An 8,746-nucleotide genomic window follows, 5' to 3' on the forward strand; every position below is an offset into this window, starting at 1 on the left:
GACAAACGCAAATACCTCCTCTCCCTAGTAAAGCATGAGCTCTAGTCAATGAGTCTCATAATGGAGCCACTCCAACTAATGTAAAAACAGAGTGCACTCTTGCGCACCAGACTCCTCTGATAGGAGTATGCTGTGCAGAACCCACCTGGTAAAAATTCACTAAGAAAAATACCAGGATTCACCTAAAGAATCAACGCTTATATCTTCTATGGAGACTGAGTAGACTGATGCTGCAGTTATCAGTCCATTGCTAAAAATAATAAAGGGGAGCAATTAACCCCTAAAGAGCCAACACAATTGAGTCACAATAAATTGAGGGAATACATTACACATAAAAGTATGAACCCCTAGTCTATGAATCACAAAAGTGCCTGCGACCTGCCTAAACATCCTTCTCAAGGATATAATATCCCAAGTTGCAGAGAGGCTTCTTAAACCTTTAAGTGTCAGTCTCCCACCTAAAAAAAGAAAAAACAGAATTTATGCTTACCTGATAAATTACTTTCTCCAACGGTGTGTCCGGTCCACGGCGTCATCCATTACTTGTGGGATATTCTACTCCCCCACAGGGAAAGGCAAGGAGAGCACACAGCAAGAGCTGTCCATATAGTCCCTCCCAGGCTCCGCCCCCCCAGTCATTCGACCGACGGTTAGGAGAAAAAAAGGAGAAACTATAGGGTGCCGTGGTGACTGTAGTGTATAGAGAAAGAAATTTTTCAAACCTGATTAAAAAACCAGGGCGGGCCGTGGACCGGACACACCGTTGGAGAAAGTAATTTATCAGGTAAGCATAAATTCTGTTTTCTCCAACATTGGTGTGTCCGGTCCACGGCGTCATCCATTACTTGTGGGAACCAATACCAAAGCTTTACGACACGGATGAAGGGAGGGAGCAAATCAGGTTACCTAAACAGAAGGCACCACGGCTTGCAAAACCTTTCTCCCAAAAATAGCCTCCGAAGAAGCAAGAGTATCAAATTTGTAGAGTTTGGCAAAAGTGTGCAGAGACAACCAAGTCGCTGCCTTACATATCTGATCAACAGAAGCCTCGTTCTTGAAGGCCCATGTGGAAGCCACAGCCCTAGTAGAGTGAGCTGTGATTCGTTCAGGAGGCTGCCGTCCGGCAGTCTCATAAGCCAATCGGATAATGCTTTTCAGCCAGAAAGAAAGAAAGAGAGGTAGCAGTAGCTTTTTGTCCTCTCCTCTTACCAGAATAAACGACAAACAAAGAAGAAGTTTGTCTGAAATCCTTTGTTGCTTCTAAATAGAACTTTAAAGCACGGACTGCATCTAAATTGTGTAACAAACGTTCCTTCTTTGAAACTGGATTCGGACACAAAGAAGGGACAACTATTTCCTGGTTAATATTCTTGTTGGAAACAACTTTTGGAAGAAAACCAGGCTTGGTACGCAAAACAACCTTATCTGAATGGAACACCAGATAGGGTGGATCACACTGCAAAGCAGATAGTTCAGAAACTCTTCTAGCAGAAGAAATAGCAACCAAAAACAGAACTTTCCAAGATAGTAACTTGATATCTATGGAATGTAAGGGTTCAAATGGAACCCCTTGAAGAACTGAAAAAACTAAATTTAGACTCCAGGGAGGAGTCAAAGGTCTGTAAACAGGCTTGATTCTGACCAAAGCCTTTACAAAAGCTTGTACATCTGGCACAGCTGCCAGTCGTTTGTGTAACAAGACAGATAAAGCAGAAATCTGTCCTTTTAGAGAACTCGCTGACAATCCCTTATCCAAACCTTCTTGGAGAAAGGAGAGGATGCTGGGAATTTTAATCCATGAGAATCCCTTGGATTCACACCAACAGATATATATTTTCCATATTTTATGGTAAATCCTTCTAGTCACAGGTTTTCTGGCTTGGACCAGAGTATCTATCACTGAATCTGAAAACCCGCGCTTGGATAAAATCAAGCGTTCAATTTCCAAGCAGTCAGCTGGAAAGAAACTAGATTTGGATGTTCGAATAGACCTTGTACTAGAAGATCCTGTCTCAAAGGTAGCTTCCCTGGTGGAGCCGATGACATATTCACCAGGTCTGCATACCAAGTCCTGCGTGGCCACGCAGGAGCTATCAGAATCACAGAGGTCTTCTTCTGTTTGATCCTGGCTACAAGCCTGGGAAGGAGAGGGAACAGTGGAAACGCATAAGCTAGGTTGAACGACCAAGGCGTCACTAATGCATCCACTAGAGTCGCCTTGGGATCCCTGGATCTGGACCCGTAGCAAGGAACCTTGAAGTTCTGACGAGACGCCATCAGATCCATGACTGGAATGCCCCATAATTGAGTCAACTGGGCAAAAACCTCCGGGTGGAGTACCCACTCCCCCGGATGGAAAGTCTGACGACTCAGATAATCCGCCTCCCAGTTGTCTACTCCTGGGATGTGAATTGCAGATAGATGGCAGGAGAGATCCTCCGCCCATTTGATGATCTTGGATACCTCTCTCATCGCCAAGGAACTCTTTGTTCCTCCCTGATGGTTGATGTAAGCTACAGTTGTCATGTTGTCTGACTGGAATCTTATGAATCTGGCCTTCGCTAGTTGAGGCCAATCCCGGAAAGCATTGAATATCGCTCTCAGTTCCAGGAAGTTTATCGGGAGAAGAGACTCTTCCCGAGACCATAGACCCTGAGCTTTCAGGGAATCCCAGACCGCGCCCCAGCCTAATAGACTGGCGTCGGTCGTGACAATGACCCACTCTGGTCTGCGGAAACTCATTCCCTGAGACAGGTGATCCTGTGACAACCACCAACGGAGTGAGTCTCTGGTCATCTGGTCTACTTAAATCTTTGGAGACAAGTCTGTATAGTCCCCATTCCACTGCTTGAGCATGCACAGTTGTAATGGTCTTAGATGAATTCGAGCAAAAGGAACTATGTCCATTGCTGCAACCATCAACCCTACTACTTCCATGCACTGAGCTATGGAAGGCTGCAGAATAGAGTGAAGAACTTGACAAGCGTTTAGAAGCTTTGACTTTCTGACTTTTGTCAGGAAGATCTTCATTTTTAAAGAATCTATTATCGTTCCCAAGAAGGGAACTCTTGTCGACGGAGACAGGGAACTCTTTTCTACGTTCACCTTCCACCCGTGAGATCTGAGAAAGGCTAGAACAATGTATGAGCCTTTGCTTTGGAAAGAGACGACGTTTGGATTAGAATGTCGTCCAGATAAGGTGCCACTGCAATACCCCTTGGTCTTAGAACCGCTAGAAGGGACCCTAGCACCTTTGTGAAAATCCTTGGATGATCTTTGTGGATAGGAATATGTAGATACGTATCCTTTAAATCCACGGTAGTCATAAATTGACCCTCCTGGATTGAAGGTAAAATTGTTCGAATGGTTTCCATTTTGAACGATGGAACTCTGAGAAATTTGTTTAGAATTTTTAAATCCAGAATTGGTCTGAAATTTCCCTCTTTTTTGGGAACTACAAACAGATTTGAGTAAAACCCCTGACCTTGTTCCACAGTTGGAACTGGGTGTATCACTCCCATCTTTAACAGGTCTTCTACACAATGTAAGAATGCCTGTCTCTTTATTTGGTTTGAAGATAAGAGAGACATGTGGAACCTTCCCCTTGAGGGTAGTTCCTTGAATTCCAGAAGAAAACCCTGAGAGACTATTTCTAGTGCCCAGGGATCTAAACATCTCTTGCCCAAGCCTGAGCAAAGAGAGAGAGTCTGCCCCCTACAAGATCCGGTCCCGGATCGGGGGCTACCCCTTCATGCTGTTTTGGTAGCAGCAGCAGGCTTCTTGGCCTGTTTACCCTTGTTCCAGCCTTGCATTGATTTCCAAGCTGGTTTAGTCTGGGAAGCGTTACCCTCTAGTCTAGAGGCTGCCAAGTTGGAAGCCGGTCCGTTCCTGAAATTGCGAAAGGAACGAAAATTGGACTTATTCTTAGCCTTGAAAGGTTTATCTTGTGGGAGGGCATGGCCCTTTACCCCAGAGATGTCTGAAATAATCTCTTTCAATTCTGGCCCAAAAAGGGTCTTACCTTGAAATATTAAGCAATTTTGTCTTGGAAGATACATCCGCCGACCAAGACTTTAGCCAGAGCGCTCTGCGCGCCACAATTGTAAACCCTGAATTTTTCGCCGCTAACCTCGCTAACTGCAAAACGGCGTCTAAAATAAAGGAATTAGCTAACTTAAGTGGGTGAATTCTGTCCATGACTTCCTCATACGGAGTCTCCCTACTGAGCGACTTTTCCAGTTCCTCGAACCAGAACCACGCCGCTGTAGTGACAGGAATAATGCACGAAATAGGTTGAAGGAGTTAACCTTGCTGTACAAAAATCTTTTTAAGCAAACCCTCCAATTTTTTATCCATAGGATCTTTGAAAGCACAATTGTCCTCAATAGGAAAGGTTGTGCGCTTGGCTAGAGTAGAAACCGCCCCCTCGACCTTAGGGACTGTTTGCCATGTGTCCTTCCTGGGGTCGACCATAGGGAACAATTTCTTAAATATAGGAGGAGGGACAAAAGGTATGCCTGGGTTCTCCCACTCCTTATAAACTATGTCCGCCGTTTAGGTATCGGAAAAGCATCAGGGTGCACCGGGACCTCAAGGAACTTGTCCATCTTGCACAATTTTTCTGGGATGACCAGATTGTCACAATCATCCAGAGTAGATAGCACCTCCTTAAGTAATGCGCGGAGATGCTCTAATTTAAATTTAAATGTCACAACATCAGGTTCTGCCTGCTGAGAAATTCTTCCTATCAGAAATTTCCCCATCTGACAAACCCTCCGTCACTGCCACTTCAGATTGGTGTGAGGGTATGACAGAAAAATTATCATCAGCGCCCTCCTGCTCTACAGTGTTTAAAACAGAGCAATCGCGCTTTCTCTGAAATGCTGGCATTTTGGATAAAATATTAGCTATGGAGTTATCCATTACTGCCGTCAATCGCTGAATAGTAACAAGCATTGGCGCGCTAGAAGTACTAGGGGTCGCCTGCGCGTGCATAACTGGTATAGACACAGAAGGAGATGATGCAGAACTATGTCTACTTCCTTCTAGATAGCACCTCCTTATCTGAGGAATCATCCTGGGCAACTTTACAATTTGTGACAGTACTGTCCTTACTTTGTTTGGACGCTATGGCACAATTATCACACATATTTGAAGGGGGAACCACATTGGCTACCATACATACAGAACATGATCTATCTGAAGGTACAGACATGTTAAACAGGCTTAAACTGGTTAATAAAGCACAAAAACCGTTTTAAAACAAAACCATTACTGTCTCTTTAAATGTTAAACAGGGCACACTTTATTACTGAATATGTAAAAAACTATGAAGGAATTATCCAATCTTTATCAAATTTTCACCACAGTGTCTTAATGCATTCAAAGTATTGCACCCCAATTTTCAAGCTGTTAACCCTTAAAATGTTGAAACCGGAGCCGTTTACAATTTTAACCCCCTTACAGTCCCAGCCACAGCCTTTGCTGCGACTTCACCAATCCCAGGGGGGTATATGATACCAAATGAAGCCTTCTAGGAACGTTTTTAGTGGATTCCAGACCCTCACACATGCAGCTGCATGTACTGTACTCAAAAGTAACTGCGCAATAATGGCGCGAAAATGAGGCTCTGCCTACTACAGGGAAAGGCCCTTCCTGACTGGGAAGGTGTCTTAACAAGTGCCTGGTGCTAAAAACGTTCCCCAATGTTATAAAAGTGTGAAATTCAACTTCAAACTGCATATAATACTTAAATAAAGCAATCGATTTAGCCCCTAAAAGTGTCTACCAGTTTATAGCCCATAATAAGCCCTTTATTCTGTTTGAGACTAAGAAAATGGCTTACCGATCCCCATGAGGGAAAAATGACAGCCTTCCAGCATTACACAGTCTTGTTAGAAAAATGGCTAGTCATACCTTGAGCAGAAAAGTCTGCAAACTGTTCCCCCCAACTGAAGTTCTCTCATCTCAACAGTCCTGTATGGGAACAGCAATTGATTTTAGTTACTGCTGCTAAAATCATACTCCTCTTTTAAACAGAACTCTTCATCTCTTTCTGTTTCAGAGTAAATAGTACAAACCAGCACTATTTTAAAATAACAAACTCTTGATAGAAGAATAAAAAACTACAACTAAACACCACAAACTCCTCACCATCCCCGAGGAGATGCTACTTGTTCAGAGCGGCAAGGAGAATGACTGGGGGGGCGGAGCCTGGGAGGGACTATATGGACAGCTCTTGCTGTGTGCTCTCCTTGCCTTTCCCTGTGGGGGAGGAGAATATCCCACAAGTAATGGATGACGCCGTGGACCGGACACACCAATGTTGGAGAAAAGGCACATACCTACTGTCTGGCTGTCTGGCAGGAGGACAGCTCACAGCATCGAAGGATGCCAACTCCTTACAGAGGCCTGTGAAAGAAAGATCAGAGCAAACCGACTCTGGCTTTCTATACTAGGGCAGCAAATATGTTAGGAACTTGTGAGGTGGGCCTTGCTGCATTTTCCTAACTGCTTTAAAGCCACCACTGCCCTACTGAAGAGACTAACGTGGAGTACGGCTAGACACAAATTTGAAAGGAAAGATCAGAGCAAACCTACTCTGGCTTTCAAAATAATAAAATCTTGATTGAAGTGAAATAAATCCAATCTTCTTCAGACACCAGAAACTTCACCTCCTCCTTGCACTGAAGGCAAAGAGAATGACTGGGAGTTATGGGAAGGGAAGTGATACTTTACAGTTTGGCTGTGGTGCTCTTTGCCTCCTCCTGCTGGCCAGGAGTGATATTCCCAACAGTAATTGATGAAGCCGTCGACTCACCATATCTTAAGAAAGAAACCATTTTTTTTATGATTCAGGTAGAGAATACGATTGTAAAGAATTATCAATCGTCAAATTTGCTTAATTCCTGTGGACACTACTTATCTAGATATTTCTTCGCCAAACAATAACATGTCTGGAGCGTTACATGACAGGAAATAGTGCTCTTGCTAATGCATAACTTTGTTGCAAAACAGCTGCTATATAGTGCTGCAGAAACATGCACACTCCTGAACTTACATTTCTGTTTTCAACAAAGGATAACAAGAATACAAAGAACATTTTATAATAGAAGTAAATTGGAAATTGTTTAAATTGTATGTTCTATCTGACATTGTTTGTTCCTTTAAAATGTAATGCCGTTTTTCTGATCACATTCTAAGTTCTCAGTGCTTAAAAGGACATTAAATACTACATACATATTAGATAGAAGGATGCAGTCAAAGACAAGATTAGTCTGAGAATAACACGTAGATGTATTTTTTTAACATTCTATTAGCTGTTTAAATATTAAGGTTAGTGTCTATAAAACAATGGGAGCTGCCATGTTGTAACTTAGGTTACCTTTTCTGCTGTGGCCAATTACGGACAGTTATAAATAGGTCACTAGAGTGTGCAGCCAATGGCTGTGTGGAATAAAACAGTGTTCTGCTTTTCTAACAGGAACTGAAATGCTTACAATTTCAAATGTAATGACAGGAAAAGAGGACACAAATAATGAAAGTATATTGCAAAGTTTTTTGTTGTTTTTTTAATATATACGATTTATCATTTTATATTCCCATCTCATAGTGTTTAAAGTCCTTATAATGACACATTTGCTAGGTTATACAGGTGAAACTTGAAAAATTAGAATATCGTGCAAAAGTTAATTTATTTCACTAATGCATCTTAAAAGGTGAAACTAGTATATGAGATAGACTCATTACATGCAAAGCAAGATAGTTCAAGCCGTGATTTGTCATAATTGTGATGATTGTGACTTACAGCTCATGAAAACCCCAAATCCACAATCTCAGAAAATTAGAATATTACATGCAATCAATAAAACAAGGATTGTACATAGCACAATATCAGACCTCTGAAAAGTATAAGCATGCATACTGTTTGTACTCAGTACTTGGTTTGGGCCCCTTTTGCAGCAATTACTGACTCAATGCGGTGTGGCATGGAAGCTATCAGCCTGTGGCACTGCTGAGGTGTTATGGAAGACCAGGATGCTTCAATAGCGGCCTTCAGTTCTTCTGCATTGTTCGGTCTCATGTCTCTCATCTTTCTCTTGGCAATGCCCCATAGATTCTCTATGGGGTTCAGGTCAGGCGAGTTTGCTGGCCAATCAAGCACAGTAATCCCACGGTCATTGAACCAGGTGTTGGTGCTTTTGGTAGTGTGGGCAGGTACCAAGTCCTGCTGGAAAATGAAGTCAGCATCCCCATAGAGCTCGTCTGCAGAAGGAAGCATGAATGGCTCCAAAATCTGGTAGACGGCTGCGTTGACCCTGGACTTAAATGAAGCACAGTGGACCAACACCAGCAGATGACATGGCTCCCCAAATCAACACAGACTGTGGAAACTTCACACTGAACTTCAAGCAGCATCTTGCAGTGTGTGCCTCTCCATTGTTCCTCCATACTCTGGGTCCTTGGTTTCCAAATGAGATGCAAAATTTGCTCTCATCAGAAAAGAGGACTTTGGACCACTGAGCAACAGACCAGGTCTGTTTTTCTTTAGCCCAGGTAAGACGCTTCCGACGTTGTTTGTTGTTCAGGAGTGGCTTGACAAGAGGAATCAAAGTACTGAGTACAAACAGTATGCATGCTTATACTTTTCAGAGGTCTGATATTGTGCTATGTACAATCCTTGTTTTATTGATTGCATGTAATATTCTAATTTTCTGAGATTGTGGATTTGGGGTTTTCATGAGCT

This window comes from Bombina bombina, chromosome 5, assembly GCF_027579735.1.
Source record: "Bombina bombina isolate aBomBom1 chromosome 5, aBomBom1.pri, whole genome shotgun sequence".
Lineage (NCBI taxonomy): Eukaryota > Metazoa > Chordata > Amphibia > Anura > Bombinatoridae > Bombina > Bombina bombina.